Genomic DNA, 19,794 nt, shown 5'->3' with positions numbered 1-19,794 from the left:
CTACCCTCGCAACAGTGTTATTTAATACTTAACGCGAATGCTCGAGCGCAAAACCATCCTCCTTAAATATTTTTCTATGACGTTCCCATAATGCAGCAGGCCTTTTTTTGCCTTTGGCCACAAATCACCGAATCAGAAGCAGGTTGGATGAAAAACGGTGAAGTTTTCAAAAGTGAAGTGGTTGAGCTTTGCTTTCAATGACATACTGCGTGATGTTTGAAAATATAAAACAGAGGACTAAAAGTGACGTTCGACATTTCCTCGATCGCGAGACAATGTCGCAACGTCTTTTGCACGTCACTAAAATCTTTGTAGACCTATAATCTCTGTACAGAGATACTGAGAGAGTAAAACGTCTTGAATTGGAGAATAGTAAAATCAACCATTAAAATAATTGCTCCTTATAACAAAATTTAGGCGCTATTTATAAAAACAGGTGAACAGCTACCTATCTTTAGAGGTGGATGATTTTCTTCGACATTAAATATGACCACTATGGAGGTTCTCTCTGTCCAACAAAAATGAATCATGAAAATCGGTTCAGAAATGGCGGAGTTATCGCGTAACATACACACAAAAAAACATACAGTCGAATTGAGAACCTTCTCCTTTTTGAAGTCGGTTAAAAAGAAATTTATTCTCCATGTCAATTTCCTTTATTTTTTTCCGTCTAAGGCGGCAATAGAGATAATAAGTCAAAAGATTTTGAAAAGTCTATTAGCACACATTCCATTTTGATTCATCGGTGACGAAATTTTTGCTGACATAATTTGTAGGCTTCTGTTTATGAAAAATATAGAGTTTAAATTCCTGAACAAATTTGATTTTATTTGTATTATTTTGAGAAGTCTGGAAATAAAGATGGCTGTTTGAAGTTTTGGAGATTATATTTTTACTCAATTAAACTGTGTATTATGTCAAACCAAACTACACAAACCTTAAACAGAGTTAATAGAATCTGAATGATGCCGTGGGTTTGTGATATGTCGAAAGTTCAGACGAACATATTTTTACAAGGTATGGTCAAAAGGCACGAAGTTAAGTTAACAAAATAAAACTGAGTTAATACATACCACACCCTGACAACTCAGGCCCAAATTACATTTTTGTAAAACATGCCATCTATTCCTGATATCCCAACTTTTTTGTCAGTTTACCACTTTTTTGCGTGGCACATTTGGAGAAGGATTTTACTTTTTTTTTGTAATATAGTTAATCTCTTATTGCACATCAGTCGAATTACATACAGTACATTTGATATTACGTGAACTAACAGGTAGACCAATCTATACGTAGGTAATAGGGCGGTTAGATGTCGCTCAACGTTAAGAAACTAAGAAATTGACAGTTATAGATATCAGTCCGGTTACATACTAATTAGTCATTTGAGTTTCATTTAGACATGATTTTCTTTCGAGACAGACAGGATTATACTAAAGGATAATTCGAAAAATTTAATGAATATATTTTATTCATCCTTGTAATTATGACGATTTAAGACGATGAAGAATTCTTTTAACAAATATTTCCCCGTTGTTCTTTGACAAAATGAAAATTATGTTAATATTTTACTTACAGAATTAATATTTATTTAAAAATAATAATATACAAGAATTTATTAATTTAATCAGTACGCCACAACAAAAACTTGAGTAAGTTTATCCGGAATTTATCAACTATGTTGCCATGTCTGTGTCCTTTTCATACGGCTTTGCTTTGAACATATTATTTTATTGTCTGGTAGCGTTAACGTAGCTGCCGACTGTTTTTTTTTAATACCTCTATAAGGACATTCGTGTATCGTACAATAATCGGACGCAAACATTGACAATATCCCATACACACCTAAAACGGCACACAACACATTACATAAATAATTACAATACGTTGACAAACAAATGCCTAATTGTAGCCGTGGAGAGGACTGAACCGGACCGGAAGCCTGTGTAGGGTAGCTCTAATAATGCCCCGAGGGAAGTAGTTTGTACTTGAAGGGCTATAGTGATGTGGAATTATATGTATCGATGTTCGAGATTTGATTGTGAATTGCAGAATACATCAATATAATTTGATTTTTACTTATCTTAATACGCACGGTGTAACTGGTAACGTAGTCCATAGTCAAATTCATAATCTTTATTTCATAGGTAATCTAATTAAACTTGATTGTTAAATTGATTCTACACTCACTCACCTAAAAAAATAAGTAAGAAACTGTTGAGGCGTGTCTTTCGTAGATACTTCTAGACATTTATCATTCGCAATGATTATTATATATAACCTACTGAAAGAACTTAAAGTATTACTCCCATACACTTTTCTTATCAAAGTAAGTAAGTTCACGATAGTTTCAAACTTCTGAAATGACAAAGTTTGAATGAATATTGACTTTGATTTCATTATAGAATGGTATACTTTGAAATTAATTTACGATTTTGTGGAAGCGGTTGACAAGAACTTTAAGAAGTAATTTCATTCTGCCAGCTATATTTTATGCCAGTAGTATTTTCGCGTGAAAACTACTAGTCGCGACTCACAAAGTGCTTACCTCAGGGGGTCTCGCATGGCGACGATGCCGGTCGCGGCGACACACGACTCTGAGCCTTTAGCTATGTTTTGACTTATTATGTGGCAGTCTAGCAGCGTTCAACTACCGCCTTGCCGATAATGCCACAACCGTGTGTGCAACTAGATACTATATTATATTGTTATTGTTGACACAATGCGACAGGAGGTTGAGGAGGTTGGTGACCATCGTAACGTCATTTCCGAGCTATTTTTTTTATAATACTAAGTAACGGGACGAACAAGTCGTGCACCTGGTGGTAAGCGACCCATAATAGTTGTAGTACAACACAGACTTTAAATCGCAAAGATTTTGATTTTATCACGCTGAGACATAATTTGACAAGACCCATATGCCTGTAATTGTACCAGCACCCTTACTCAACCGGAACACAGTAATGGTGACTTTACTGCTTAGCGGCAGAAATAGGTAAGGTTCCCAGGACGTACTTCTCTGAACGAACTCTTTCACAAGGAGCTCTACAGCTACTAAAAACGTCGACCTTGTCTTGGGCGTCTTTGAATCGGTCCTTGTCCGCTACTGGTCGAAGACCTTCTTTGACATCTTCTTGCCAATATAATGTAGTTTACACTATTCACTGCTTTCCTAAGTACAATATTTTATTTTATTTAATATATAAATATTTCATTTGATTTACTAAGGAAAATATTTCGTTAACAGTACTGTATATCGATAACCCTATAAAGCTGCCGACGGTAGAGCAGCACTATCGTGACTTGGGGATAATACCTAGAAGTACGGCCATTCGGGTCGCACTGACACATTGCTGGATTATTGTCTTTTAGTTAGTAAGTAACTTTACTAGGTAAGCAGCTTATCTTTGAAGCAGAGTTTTAAGATTATTATTATGTACTCACAACTGTTTTTTCGTGGCGCTCTGCGAAATACGAACCAAAATAGCATAGAATCGTAAACTTTGAGAGACACATAATACTATAGCTTATGCTCAAATGGCCAAAATTACCTTTGGAATTTGAAGTAGCGTGCGCCGATGACGAGCGTGACCGCAGCTATGCAACACTCGGTGCTTGTATGGAACCAGTATTGGAGCCACAATCGTGTGCATCGCTTTGAGATCGTAAGGGCCTTTGTAACAATCAATGCTGCAGTGTGGTTCATTTCATTGTCCTGAATTCACACGAACAACTTTTGAAAATTAAACACATTTTATGCGAAACGACACACGACAGTAGATGAACACAAATGGATTTTTGTTTATTTGTATAAAAACGAGCGCCCTCTTATTTATTTTTGCATTAATCTAAATATACAATGCCATTGTTATGAATCTAACTGTCATGGTGCTTGACGTTAATAAATATGACTGCAAAAATACTAGAATCTTCTATTATTTCTGTCGCTGCTAATCCTTTGTGAATGCAATTGTTAACTTCTTATATAAATTGACGGAGCAGCTACCCAACTGTTGGTCTAAGTTTCAGTTTAAAGACTTTCAATCTTATTTCGAATTTTAGTTCGAGAATTTTCCGAATGTGAAGCAGTTTCTGCAAGTACTATCTATGAACGTCTAAGCACGACAGCAAACCGCAAAACCACATCGTGCCACAACAAGGGCGCTTATTGCGCCAATCCACCTTACAGTACATTCGTGTTGTTGTCTTGTGTTTATTTACCTGATGATTTTTACATCTACTTATTGTTTGGGAGAAAGATCAGGCGTTGTGTTCTCTAATTGGGAAAAATATTGTTGTCATGTTTTTATACAGTCAGTGTTTGTACCTGTTCTCAATAAATTAACTGACGAAAAAGAAATGTTAAGGATTGTTTGCTATTAATCTACTAAACAATACTGTATTTACATTTAGTCTATATATTTCTTCCATCTATTTCTGTCTATGAATTTTTTGATTTAGATTTTTTTACTGTACAGCAAAATCGTTAGTGAGTGAAGTCGAATCCCAAAAATCTAAATATTTTCTACATTTCTTTGAGTCGAATCTTTAAGACTACACTTTTTTGTTTTATGAAACTATCTAATAAAAATGAAATATAATTGTAGTGGTGGTTCTTAACACAAACCAAAATAAATATATTTATGAAAAAAAATACTATTTCATCGTTTTCACAAATATAATTGTCACGTTAGTCTAAGAACGTCAATTTCTTTAAACTTGTCTCTCAAAGACTCACCGGGGCGCAAATTGTAAATTGCCCTTGCAGCTCAATTTTGCAAGGAATATACGGCGTGTCATTAAACTGCGATAGTAGGCGAAATAAACCGGTCCAGCGGTATCTACACCTGCAAATTGTCGTATTTTTTTAATTGGTTAAATAACTTAGTCATTTGTGGGCCCCGTGGCTGTTTAACATCTAAAGTTATGTCTAAACATTCAACTGTGCAAATATTTTGTTTCTAATTGCACTTAAACTAAATATCAATATTCCCATAGTACTTTATGTGCAGGTTGTGTGTTACACAACGAATAACCGCCAATGATGAGTATCAGAGTAATAAAATTGACTGTAACCAGTGCGGGTGTTGCCCAGAACCAATTTAGAAAAGCTTTTTATAGAATTGGTCCTACCGGAAACCGAAAAGGGAGTAACGGAAATTACCAAGTTTATATACATGCAAATGTAGCGTTACGCCTACCACACAAAGAGCATCAATGATGCGAAGAACATTTCACACTCAACTCCCAGCTATGCACGATTTACTAAAATCTATAAAATGATCCGGTGTATTTCAAATCCGTCATTGTGCGCTCTTTCCACCTCATTGTACAATAATGCTGATCACGTCCTCGCATTAAAGAACATTACCCGACAAACGCAAAAACACCCTCGCAAAGCACCCAAAAGTGTGTCATGATTTCGGTTGTGAGCATAAAGAATATGCCATATTTACTTGCGCTAATACGCGTGAAATTGCGCGGCGTGTATTGGCGGCGCGGGCGGGGCGCGGGCGGGGCGCGGGCGGGGCGCGGGCGGGGCGCGCAGCGCAGAGAAACATCGGAAATGACTTCGTTAGGCGCTGTCTGCCTTACAAGCAATATTTCGAAGACACACTGCCGAACAATGGCTAATTTATCTTGATCCCTCATATTCCGCACTTCCTTGTTCAATGTATTGTATCAGTTCATACACGCCCTATTTTTCGGCACTGATCTCTTCTAAAGAGAGGGTTGTAAACTTTTGGCTGTAGGTGCATTAGGCCATCGCACTGACTCCACGCGTGTTAAGGACTTCACTTTAATATCTTTGAAGACTTTTGTGAATCACCTTCGGCGTGCATTATCACAATGTTGCTACATTGTGATGATGCCATCTTCTTAAAAAAGACAGTGCGGATGTTTGCTTGGAAGAAATGACCTAATCGAAATTACGCGTAATTCTGCATGGTCGACAAGCGTTCTCATAACTAAGCCATCATTGCTTTTACATGAAACTATCTGTTCTTACCGTACACACGTTCGTAGTCAAGTTAAATGCCAGAGATCAATGTATTTTGGTTTAGCGGTTAATATTTTCACTTGTCGATGATTGGGTGGCAGAACAACTAACTCTTGTGGAGCTTAGTCGGTAGTTTGTCGAGTGCGCTGACGTCATTCACACACGGTCCTAATTTCCCAACTAGTTGGATCATGTTTCGGTTTTTTGTACGAAAGTGTTTAGTTGACATTTTGTTTTTGTGTCAAGTAACAATATTCAAGAGATCTAAGCATTAAGGAAGCACGCGTTAACTTGAAGAGGTCGGGATTGGGATGTCTTTGTACAACTTAATCCAATCTACATATTCTAGGGGGTGTATTTTGAAAAAGTTATAGACATATGTTCCGGAAATTACCTATTCGTAGATTTCTTATTTAAAGGTATAAAAATGTTTATAACTATTTCAAATAAGCGGTTTTATGGAGGTGGAATAGCTTGTTAATTGCAGGTTTAAAGTAACAAGCTTACATGTCCTAAGACTTTATTTTATTGGGTCATTTGCATACATTACTTAGTAGGTATAATTTTTATAAGAACTAACTTACATATACCATTACAATGTACTGCTTCAAATTGCGAGGCTCCAAAATAACTAAAAAAATAAACGCACAATAGATCGTAAAGCAACAAAAGACCCCAGCAAATGGCGACGAGGCAACACTCGACGCGGCATCACAAATCTGCGATAACGAACAGACGGCTGTCACATTCCGCCATTACACGGGTATTACCTGGATATGGGCGCTCTTTAAGATGACAAAAAGGGTGCTTAAGCTTATATATTTAGGCACTTTTTCGCTTATACGACTCTCGGAGTTAGTGCCTCGTTCAGCAATTAATAACATTCCGTGTACACAGCTGACATGTCGTTGTTTAAAATATTTGGAACATATCATTTCCGGGCTTTTTGTATTTATTCATCAGTTCACAGACATGGATACAATTCTAAACTAAATGTATGTGCCCTACTAGATGCGACAATATGTCAGTTGAAATAAATCCGTATATAAAGAATAATGAAGACACTTTTTAACTGAATTCCCAGCGAAGGTCATAGAACCAAAGTATATGTCAAAACAAGATCTACATAGCATTGTAAAAAGTGGATAGTTCTACAAGTAGAGAGTGAAGGAATGTTAATTTATTTTAACTTTAACTCAACGATTTGTTAAGGATTTTTGATGAACTGATTTCGAAAGTAATGAAATGACGATGTAATTCCAACAGGTCCTGTCAACTTCTGTAAGAGACGCAGTGCCTCAATCTTTACCCCCTTTCAGACGGACGGTTTTTTATAATTTATGCCTTAAAATATATAATAATAACCACTTTAAATTTTATTGTATGTATTATATTTATTGGAAGTATGCTTAATACTTTCTTAGTGTGTTCTCCACAGGTTCCGCTACTCGACAAACGGTGTGGCAAACGGGCTATGTCCATATATATATAGGAAAACGACAAAATGGAAGCGGGGGCAATGAGCTTCATAGTCCTCTGTAGCCAAATCCCTTTTGATGTATTTGTATTTTGGAAATGCAATTAAGTATTTCGGAAATAAAAATATACTACTTACTCCCCAAGATTTGCATTAATATTTGTCGTAACACGTTGATCACTTTAACCTCTCAATCAAACGTGACCATGGGACTCGTAAAGAGCCCGAAACATTGGTTTGTTTCAAAAAACAAACCAAAAAATTTACGAGATTTACATCTGAGAAAAACATTTCATTTTCAATGTGTAGCAATAGCAATGAGAATTGTTTTTTTTTATTGTGTTGTATGTAAAATAGTAGATTTGATTTTATTTTTAGATTTTTGAAAATGTATGTGTAGTTATTTTTAAGTAACACTCTGTGTACAAAAATAAGTATATCATCGATCTCCGTGTAATCGCGTTACGCTTCTGAAAAAACATAACGCGAAAAAGAAGAATAATGTACTGGCGTAACTGCTGTCATTTGAGCGTAAGAGGTGCGATCGTCGGGGCCACGACAACGGCGACCATGGTGCCTCAATGTCTGTCTACGCCAGTTTAATTAATACCTTTTGGTAATTTCGAATCACATATTGAAATTTACACTTGATTTCTCACGCCTTATGGTTTTGACTTAAAGCACATTTAGTTTACTGGATTTGTTGCACAGTACAGCTGTACCAGTTCCTACAGATATATGTTTCACGGCTTGGCATAAACACTCCCTCCGATGACCTACTACGCTGTCCCAATGCGACTGTAGTATAATGTAGACCAGCAGCAGTAGAGCTCCTCGTGAAAGTTCGTCCAGGGAAGTACTGCCTTAACCTTACCGTTTCTGTCGCCAAGAAGTAATGTGGTTATTACTGCGTTACGGGTTTGAAGGCTAAGGGTACTGGTTTCAGGGTGATGGGCGCAATGGGAGTGCACCTCAAATCTTTGCGATTGAATTTATAGCTTACCATTAATAAGATGTGTAGCTTACTAACAGGCGCACGACTTATTCGCCCCATCACTTGATATTATAAAAAATAAAAAGTGTACCTGTACCTGATACAAAGTACCTAATAAAATTATCTATTAACTCTAACTTTGAATATGCCCAAATTGTAGTTCTCAGGAAAAAGATTGTAATATATCCAATCCTTCGCTGTACGCATCAGGAAGAAGAGTAAAGCGATTCGTGACAGTGGGTGGTATATCGAAGATATAAAGATGGTGTGTCCCGGACTGTATAGCAGACTTAAGGAGGAACGATAAGGGCGAAACTAAGTTCCAACGCACACTCTTTGAAATGTATCCGACAGAGACACACGTTCACTGAATGTTTTTTAGAGCTTTCTTTACCGCTGGGCACGTGGCCTCTCTATAAGTGGGCATTTCGCTCTCATAGGCCGTAACGGCTTTCTCTACTGCCGCTATAGCGCTACAGAGCCGCGTGGCAACAGCCGTGTCGCACGCGCTTCGCATCGCAATCATGATCTCCCTATTACACTACCATTGTATTACGAGTGATCGTTATGGAAGCCCTAAGTTTTACTTTGAAGAAAATTATATCTATCTACCCTTTCATCGCATTGCGATAGCTGTAATATATGTGTATTGAATAATATTATATACTTGCAGCATTGTAAGGAAACTAGGAACATTTAAGTCATGTGCTGGTGGACAGGACTTTTCTTTTGAGCTTACATATACCTTTTTCCAATAGATGGTCATTATGTATATTGCGGCCCTTATTCGAATCCATGTTAGCCCTTTCAAAAACCGATCGTTAATTCCAGGTGATTTAAATTGTACCCATTTAATAATATAGCATTAAATTTGAAACCTTAAATCAAAGTCCAGTTAAGCCCTTACAAATTCCGGGGTCCCGATTGCCCTGGGGCGATCGGCGTTCGTTTTAAATACATTTCCATCGTCCTAGGGCGGTCGCTCGTCCCGCGCCGCCACCGCCGACTTGAACAATGCCAAATGTCGCTTTCATTCAATACCCGCTAAACTTGCGTGGGATGTAAAGTAGACAACGGTAAAGAAATTAGGATGAGTAACTCTGTTATCTTTAATGCCTATATTTTTATTTTATTTATTACCATATAAATAATTACATTTTTAATAAAGATAAGTAATCAAATGTCGTTAACGTAAAAACAATCGAATCAGAAAGGAAACAAATAAATAAAAAAAAACAGAAACATAAAGAACAATCCACAAAGTAAGGTATCGTCGCTTGTCATCAGATGTGTCTAAGTTTAACAGAACAAATGAAATTCAATGCGATCTTCAGTATGATGTATTATTAAAGAGTCTTAATGTATGCATCAAGTCGGTGTTTTGTCCATAATTAGTGCTCGCAAATGGCAGCCGCAAATGTGGTCGCCGGCGGCACTACGACACGAAGCGTTGCTTTGTATGTGACAATAATTGTGAACAATCAATCCTTATCAGAAATTCAAATTGAAATCATTTTTATTTCGTTGGCAAGCAAATTACACTTGAAATCGTCAAAATAATTAAACCGTACGTACGAAACAGCTCTATAGAACCGTAATACATTTGATATTACTAAGTTTTATCGAAGCCCAAATGATGACGCCAAACGCCTTCGTTGATTTGCTCACATATCTACATTACTGCATTCCGGTTTTGAAGGGTGCTGGCCAAAATACAGGTACAAGGGACTTGTCAACTTTATGTCTCATAGTGACGGGTGCAGTGGCTGTGTCCCGCAGGTCTTTGCGATTAAAGCTCTGAGCGGCACTGCAACTGTATGGATAAGCGTGTTAATTATCACCAGATGCACGATTTCATCATCTAGTTACATAATAATCATAAAAAATGTTTATATAAATGTCAAAGAGCAAATGAAAAATACATTATTTGGGTGTGCAAGCTGCATCGTCGACCTCACCATCAGATAAAGGGTCACATGCGCACTTACTTTTTATAAAAAAAAATTGCGCAAGCATTAAGTCTCCCATTTCCCTGACTATCACTGCGCTGGTGCCATGGGATTTGTAACCCAGTACTGACGTTATACGACTGAAAGTAATATAAAGACATTGGACACATTAAGCTTGAGACTGCAAATATTTGTAACTGGTATGTCACGCTAACGATGCCATCGATCTACATATCTTAACTTGTTTCAATACAAAATTTTTAAGCCCTACAGACATGTGGAGCTGCTGCGGTATGTGTACACTATTTGAACACAGTAAAGTAAACACTAAACACAGTCTATCATGTTTTGTTTGATTACTTGAAATATGTCGTTCAAAATAAATAAAATGTTTTAGTATATATGCTGGCAGTAAAAGAGAGAGACAGAGAGAGAGAGAGAGAGAGAGAGAGAGAACGTTACTTGTTGACATGTTACTTGTAATTTAATAATTCATGCATTCGCAATGTGTGGGTGCAGTTTGTATGTATTGTACTCCTGTGCGCACAGGAAATGAATTGTCCAGATAGTAAATATTTTTCAAAATACACACTGCGCTCGGCTGCTGCCGACATTCAACAACCCCCATAAGAATTGAATATATTTAAATCAATAGATTTATTGCCCTTTCGCGGAACTCTAATATAAACAGAAGCTGAATAAATAAATTAATACCATACACGTATTTAATTACAGTGACTACTGCTTACAGATTTTGCACCGTGACCAGGGTTAGAGTTCCATCGCTAATTTAATTCGACCGATTTGCAGATACCTTTCCGTCCCCTCACCCCCTTCCTTAAACGAGGCCTTATCTCCCCCGAAGGTTGTTATTGTAATGGATATTAAGCAATTGCTTACTGCATTAAGCGATTGCTTCTTACGATAAAGCGAAGCTTTTAACTCGGAGTCGAACGCAAAGGTTTTATTTTTCCAAATTGAAATGATGTAAGCAAGATGTTTTAAGTTAAGCGACGTTCCAAATTAACGGTAAATATTTAAGCATCTCATTATCGTCATCGTATTTTGGCTTTTGAAAAATATAGACGTATTTCGTTAACTACGCCGTTGCCTACTACAAAAGAGCTACACAGAAGTTTTGTGCACCAAGACTACTGATGACATAACGGATGTGTTTACAAAATAGGTAGATACGAATATAAAAGCCAATTTTGAAGGAAGTAAATTTCAATAAACGTGTACAGTTTTTCGAGAAATATATGAAAACAAGTTAACCACTGAACACAACATCTTCAATTTTGTTTTTAAACTTTTTAAGTATCACGTGCGACTTCATAAGTAAAATGTTGTTTTCTTTGCCAGGATTTTAATCTTCCTGTACATGAAATGTAACTGTAATCTTTAATGTGTAATGAAGTATGTCTCATTAAATTAAGAAGATCATAAATAAACAAACAAACGGCGGCTACGTCATCGTCTATTGAGACAGCATTCGTAAAAGTGTGCTCATTATTATTTACATAACGAAAATTAGATTACATCATAATGAATTCGAGGAATTCGTGGAATTTGGCGAACAAGAACACAGCGTCATATTAAACCGCTTACGAGACCAAAAGGAGTTTATGAGCTTTTAATGGGCGTAAATAAGTGTAATTATCGAATCATTATTTGCTGTCAACGCCACTGCGAAATGTAATGTACCATCTATAAAATTAAATTCAAATTTGGAAATGCGAATAATAATATATTTTGAATATTTTTATGTATGTTTGACTAATACATACGTATATAAACTATAAAATATAAAATTTAGTAGCAGTAGAGCGACCTTACACATTTTTGCTGCTTTGGGCTAGTTACATTACGGGCACATTGGACTTGTCAACTTATGTCTCCTGGTGACTGGTGCAGTTTAGCTGTGCCCCGCAGAACTTTGTGGTTTAAAACTTTAATTTTGCATTGCGACTGCTACGGACAGACGTGTCGCTTATCACCAGGCGCACGACTTGTTCGTTCCGTCATTGGTATCGTTATACAACGACTTATTCTAATATACTAATTTTACTGTTCTATTGCATATTTGATTCTTTCATTTGTATTGAAATTTTAAGTGAAATTAATAAGACATTATAATAAGGAGAGAAATCGCTACATACGCACTAAGGAAACTATCACCTTTTGTGTCCAATGTGCCATTAAGGCAGACAGCATTGCATTTTTCCAAATCGAAGTCGAACTCAACTGAGTCGAATAGGGTTTTTATTCTTCAAAAACATGCACTAAGAACAATAGTGGGTATAAAAAAATGTCAGTCCTGCAAAAACTTTAAAAAAACAACCATATAATGACGACGTACTCACAATACATCTATGATATAATAGTTTATGTGCGTCAAAACTTGAACACTTATGAGCCACATGCGGGCGGAGGCCGAGCCTTGGGAAACGCGGGAAAACTAAAATCCGTTGCCCACCGTACCAAATTCGCAACGAGAAATCCGCGGGTAACAAGTCCCCGATCCTACGAGCATCTACCCACAAACATGAAAAGTGTTACAAACGACGAAACGTTTAATACCCGACTAAAACTCCTTTTATTGGTTAATGAATTCTACAGTGTCGATGAGTTTCTTTTGAAACAATTGTAATTTTGTTTTACTTGACTTCGTTGTATTTAGACAAGCAGAAGTGATACTACTTTATTTTATGTTCATTATTATTGTTTGGGTTAGTGACGATCATATCATCCCTTGACATTGTATTTTTAATTGTAATATTGTGACATTGATAATATGAAAAAAAATATTCTATTCTATATAACAGATAATACATACTGAAACCACATGTGACTGATAGTCAGCCATAGACATGGCACCCGTAAAGAGCTTGAAACGCTGGTTTGTCTGAAAGAAAAATTAGACGTAATTTAGATCCGAAAAAAATAGTTTCATTTCCTACGTGTAGCAATCGCGAAAGCTTCAGAACTCCATACGATAAATAATAATTAAAATGCAACCTGCTGTTGGACACAGCATTCTCTTTTTGCAGCGTTTTCAAGCGTTGTTATCGTTGAACACTGTATAGAGCAGATCTCTTATGCACAAGAGTTGTTTCAGTTGAAGATTTAGCGCTTAACCCTGTTAACTTTTCATACTCCAAGTTCTAAGGTTCGGTTATAATTAATTAATGTACTTCAAGCTTCACTTAAGCAGTAAGAGCCTAGTTGGTAATTCCTATCATTGGGGTTTGAGGAAGGGGGATTTTGCACCTTAATTATCACCTTGCTTTTGATGGTAAAACTTCAATAAAAATATTTTTAAAGACTGCTACAATAGAGGTAGCCCAGTGGGTGAACGGATGCTTTCCATTGAAGGTAAATGGATCGAATTCCTGCGGCGATATATACATATGATTTTAATTTGTAAGCTACATATATTTGTGCACGTTTAAAGGTAACACTACTCGCCAACTGTGAAGGAAAGTGTGACGAAACCTGCTTATCAAAACAGGGTCGCAACCCCTGAAGCAGTTTTTTTTAAAGAAGAGTCATGAAAGAAAAACAGACCATCAATCGAATATACACACATTCGGAGTGTGGATCAAGCACATTTTTGTCAATTACTGAAAATCAAGTTTTTTTTAATTTTTTGAACACTGATGGATCTTTATGGTCAACTTTATAATTTGAATTTGAAAATGCAATTGATCAAAGAAAATCTATTGGCGTTAAAAAAATAATTAGAAACCTGATTTTCAGGAAATAGCAAAAACCTGTTTCATCCCTAGACACTTTTAATGTGAGTATATGTTGTGAAAAGAATTATCCCAACAAAATTCATGTTAAGTACTAGTATAATACCGACAACAATAACTTTTTATTGACAGTCATTAACCTATACTACATTGACCTAGACAACTAGTTAGAGTTGACAGATTGCTGACCAATCTGGCAGCGTTCAGACCCATAAAATGATTTGACCGTGTTAGCGGACGGTATTGTTGCCGCAGGCGGGTCACATTCAGTAGTGTTTTATAACCAAATATTACTTAGGTCTCTCATGTAGAAGACTTTTCAGGGCATCTGTACACTAATCGGAACCGGACTGAGCCAGCCAGCAGCGAAACGCACAGTCTTTGTTAATCTTATTGCGTTGACATAAAGCTTTTTCTGTCCCGCTTAATGCGATTCCGTGTCGACAAGTGTGGTGAATTTCTTAAAAACACCACGTGATGACAACGATTCGTAATATGTTTAGGATATAATCGTTCATGTGCCTCAAAGCTTCAACGGAAATATTCAAGAATGTTATCGTGCAATTATTAAACAATATTGCGCGAGAGAAAAATGAAACAAAACTTAAATAATAAAAATTGCAACGGAAATTAGGCAGTGAACACTAGTTCGAGAATGAACCGTGAACATTAACGAGCGATATACGAGGCCGAGAATGACGGTTCGCGGGAAAACTAAAATCCAACTCGACAAACCCGCGAGTAATAAATAGGTCCTCGATTGTAGAATCCCTACTCGAAAAACTAAAAGTGTCAAGTACTAAACGTTTTATACCCAACTGGAAACCCTTAGTAATTATCTTTAGTAATTTTGTATTATATTAATTATATTACATATTTATGGCACTGTAAAATTCATTATCAAATACTTTTATTTGATAATGAATTTTACAGTGCCCTAAATATGTAATATAATTAATATGATTTTACAATGCAATAAAGCTACATGTAATAATACTACGTCAAAAGCTCTTGAAGATCCCATGAAAGAAAAGTTTTCAGTTTTCAAAAAAGGTAATAAGGCTGATGTGTCTAACTATAGACCAATCTCCAAACTTTGTATCATTTCTAAGGTCCTTGAGAAAATCGTTTATAACCAAGTGTACTCCACTTTTAGTCACTCATTTTGCCAATATCAGCACGGTTTTCTCAAGAGGCGGTCTACTGTTTCTAATCTTGCTTTATTTAACAGCTTTCTTGCAAGTGCAATGGACTCGGGAGGGCAAGTAGATGTCATTTATACCGACTATAGTAAAGCGTTCGACAGAATTAATCACGTGACACTTATTTTAAAGCTTGCGCGTATTGGTATCGCTGGTGACCTTCTTAGATGGTTCTCGTCTTACATAGACAGCAGATCCCAGGCGGTAGTTGTGAGTAATCATATATCTAGTTGGGTTAAAGTTCCTAGTGGTGTTCCTCAAGGCTCGCTGCTTGGCCCACTGCTATTCGTGATCTTTGTTGCGGACATTAACCGATGCTTTAAGCACTCACATCTACTTTGCTTTGCGGATGACATGAAGATTTTTGCGCAAGTAAGGACACGAGATGATGCGGTGGCTTTGCAGTCTGACTTGGATAGACTTGAAGCGTACTGTCAAGTTAATGATCTTGATCTTAATCCTTCAAAGTGTTGCCTGGTTACTTTCAGTCGAAAACGTAACCTAGTGCTGTTTAATTATTCTCTTAAGGGCGTGATTTTGCAGAGCCAATCTTCTGTACGAGATCTAGGAGTTCAACATGACTCTAAATTATTATTTGATGAGCATATTGACAACATAGTGTCTAAGGCGTCCAAGTCGCTTGGGTTCGTAATGCGCTGTGCTAGGGATTTCGTCCAGGTAAAAACTATAAAAATACTGTTTTGCTCATTTGTTCGTAGCATTCTAGAATACGCCAGCCAAATTTGGAACCCGCGATATGATGTCTATATTTCACGGCTCGAGAATGTTCAAAAGAAGTTCATTCGTTTTCTGTGCTACCGCACGAATGAGTCTTACATTTCCTCCAATTACTACAGTCTCTGTAAGAAACACCATCTTTTACCACTAGTAACGCGTCGTAATATTAGTGACTTGATGTTATTAATTAAAATAGCTTCAGGTTCAATAGACTGCCCAGAACTTCTATCAAAGATATCTCTAAAAGTGCCCACCAAGTCACTGAGAAATAATTTCCTTTTATTTCTACCCCCGGCCCATACTAATTACAGGCAAAACGAGTTTATGTGGCGTGCTAGCGATAATTTTAATATTCTTTGTACGACCTTCGATTTGGATCTATTTAATACTAGCGTGGCTACGGCAAGGAATGCACTAAGTAGGCATTTTTTTGAGTCATAGTGAGTAATTTCTTCGTTTTTTTTTCCCTTTTCTTTGTATGTCATAGATTTAATTGTGCACCGTGTATCTGTTAAGGTTCATTTTATTGTGTTGTTGTTTGTGAGGACCTATAATTGGCCTTCAGTTTTTACTGTTAACGACTAATTTACTTTAAAGCTGTTGGTCTTCCTAAGATAAAATAAATAAATAAAATAAAATAAATAAGAATTCGTTCGTAAAGCCTTTACAAATTTGTCCTGAAAAGTTGTCATTTTTCAGATATGTCCTTTTTACACCACGGGGGAATCATAATTTTATTTTTATTAGACGTCGCTGTACTTTGCCAATACTTAATTTCCACTTATTTCATAGGCTATATTTTGTTTCATAATAGCGACAGATTAATTAATTATCGCCGAACATGATATTTTAAATTGTAATATTGTGACATTGATAATATGAAACAAGTAATAATAATAACGCACACACTCAACATAGCCCCCGCACTAGGGTAACTCTGTGTCGCGGGTGCAATGGACACACTCATAGATAACCAAAAATTACACCCAAACTCACGAGAGAAATAAATGCAGGCTATACAAATATTTCTCCCGGCCCGGGAAACGAACCTGAGACCATTGCGTGGCAGTCCGGCATGGTAACCGTTCGGCCACGGGTGTAGTTAATAAATGGTTGTATTATATTCTTACCAGTACATAAAAAGGTCGTTTTAGAAACCAGTACAGCACATCTGTTCATTTGAGAGAGAGAGAGAGAGATGTGTAATTATTAAATGCGATTTCTTTGGAAATTTATCCGATCAAAAATATTATTATTACTGCGGTAAAATTACCATGAAAATCTCTTGAAATTCAGCTATTTCTGAATGTTGAATGTTTCTGTATATAGAACCAAATTATGGTCAAGAAGTGGTTATAGACTGGTGAGTGCAATGAGATGATCAAACGACATCGGCAAAGTCGCGGACCGTGAGTGTGTGAGACTAGAGCAAGTTCGCGCTGGATAGCGCATATCACGGGAGGCGTATTATACCCAGCATTGGGTGAAGCTGATAAGTCAGAAATACTTAATAAGTTGAAAATAATATTCTGTCTTAAGTTTAGTTTTGAGCTTCAAAATGAGTTGCTTTTTTGTCATTTACTTTTATTGTTATCTATTTCATCAATATCATTATATCAACACATTGCAGGTACGTCTCATCGCTGGGCACGTGTCTCCTCTAAGTAGAGGGCTTAGGACGTAGTCCATCACGCTGGGAACTTCACACGTTCGCAAACTTGTGAATTCGACGTTTAAGTTGCATTATATGATTTTCCTTCACCGAGAGGTATTGCTACTGGACATTCACTAATGTACATAGCTGAAATAATCGTACAGTTATTTTATTACTTAAATCTAACTTGATATTACAAAGACTATGTCGTTCGTAGCACAAAGCTAAAAGCACATACAACGATGATTTAGGAACACGGAGATAACTCCAAAATGCTAACCGAGGAAGTTTCATTCACTTAACAATGTCTGAGTACCGAAATAGGAACAAATTGTCCGAATTTTGCATAACACAATAACTGTGAACTGAGACAATAAAGCAGGCGTTTTAACCCTTCCACCGCCGGCGGCGCTGTAACGGCTTATAGCTACAACGTTATAGAAGCTATAATGTTATAGCGAGTATAACGTTATAGCGGTTGTATTATCATGTTAATAGCCCCCTTACTCCGCCGCCGTCTTCGTGTAGTTAATTATGTAGTCCCACTGTCTCGAACGAATCGAGACATTGTTTTACATTGAATCTTTTAAGCAAGCTCTGGCAATTGCGTTTTGTTGTATTTGTATTGAAATGTTACCATTACTAATTATATTCTGGAGGCGTATAACAAAGTTTTCTAAATGATAATAGACAAGAAAATAGCTGTTTTAAACAAAAAAATTTAGAATGTGTTGCTCATGTATACTTACTATTTTGAAATAATTTTGAAGCGTTTTAAAACTTTTCTTTTATCTAAATTCAACTTTTGCACTTTTAAAAGAATTTATCGTAAAAATATTCAAGCTCTCCATTTTGCTTTTAAGTGTCCGCAATTATCTTTATAGGAGTTAATAAAATCAAATGTACCGCGTAAATGACCGAGACGTCTTTCCTCTAATTCGCTATAATACGCTGTTTAATACGCCTGCAGGATCAACTCTGCGTCTCTCAATTTGCTGCAGGAAATTTTGTTTTCGCTTACATTCCACAGTTTCACAATATCAAATAAGCAATGTTCAGACGGTTATTCAATGCAACGGAGAAGGTGTTAGATGCAAGCGCTGAGGTACGTTCAACATTTATTAGAATCGAATATTCATGCGTATTGCCTGGTAAATGCCATATAAAAAACTACTCAAATCTAGTCTGTTGCTAATAAAAACCTGTTATTTCAGGTATTGAACAATTTCCTCATCTCAATTTATTATGTAAAATGGTTAAATATTTACGCTCGCAGCGGTTCCAAACATTTACTAATAAAAACTTGATATGAAAGAATACGGCAAGGCCATTGCGAACCTAGACACACCTTGTCAAACCAGCTAACGAAGTTTATTCACGATACGAACTAACTCGTCTTAACGAATCGATGGCATACAGAATTTATTGCCGCTACCCGCGTCACTGGTTGTAGCCGCCATTAGAGTGTGGTACATCTCACTATCGCGATGGAAGAATGCTAATTGGCATAGTAATTTTGTATTGTACTAACCATAGCACGTAAGAAAAATTTACTGTATTACTAACATTATTATGGATCATAATCCGAAATAAATAATTCTATTCTATTCTATACTATAACGTACTCGCCCAATTTTAATTAGGGTGCGTCAGACGTACACATGACATGAAAAACACTCCTCTCTAAAAGACAACAACAGGGCTTCACAAATTACCTAACAACGACAAGAACAGTAGCAGTAGAGCTCTTAGTGAAAGAGTACGTCCAGGGAAGTACTGGCACCACACCTGTTTCTGCCGCCAAGCTATAATGTGAGTATTACTGCGTCCTTATTTTGAAGGGTAAAATGCGGGTAAAATGCTGGTAAAATTACAGACACACGGGACTTGTTAACTTTATGCCCCAGGGCAAAGGGCGAAGTGGAGGTGCCTCACAGGTCTTTGCAATTTAAAACTCTTAGTGGCATTGCAACTGCCATGGGCAGGCGTGCCGCTTACCATCAGGCGTACTACTTATTCGTCTC

At 36.7% G+C, this 19,794-nt stretch overlaps 1 protein-coding gene across 1 annotated transcript in view; it reads left to right on the top strand.

Moving 5' to 3' along the window:
* Positions 1-19,794, top strand: part of LOC113228984 — a 354,779-nt gene that overhangs the window by 85,243 nt on the left and 249,742 nt on the right. The window lies entirely within an intron of this gene.

This window comes from Hyposmocoma kahamanoa, unplaced genomic scaffold, assembly GCF_003589595.1.
Source record: "Hyposmocoma kahamanoa isolate Upper Pololo Valley unplaced genomic scaffold, ASM358959v1 263, whole genome shotgun sequence".
In the NCBI taxonomy this organism is placed as follows: domain Eukaryota; kingdom Metazoa; phylum Arthropoda; class Insecta; order Lepidoptera; family Cosmopterigidae; genus Hyposmocoma; species Hyposmocoma kahamanoa.
This window is presented reverse-complemented; position numbering and strand designations above follow the sequence as displayed.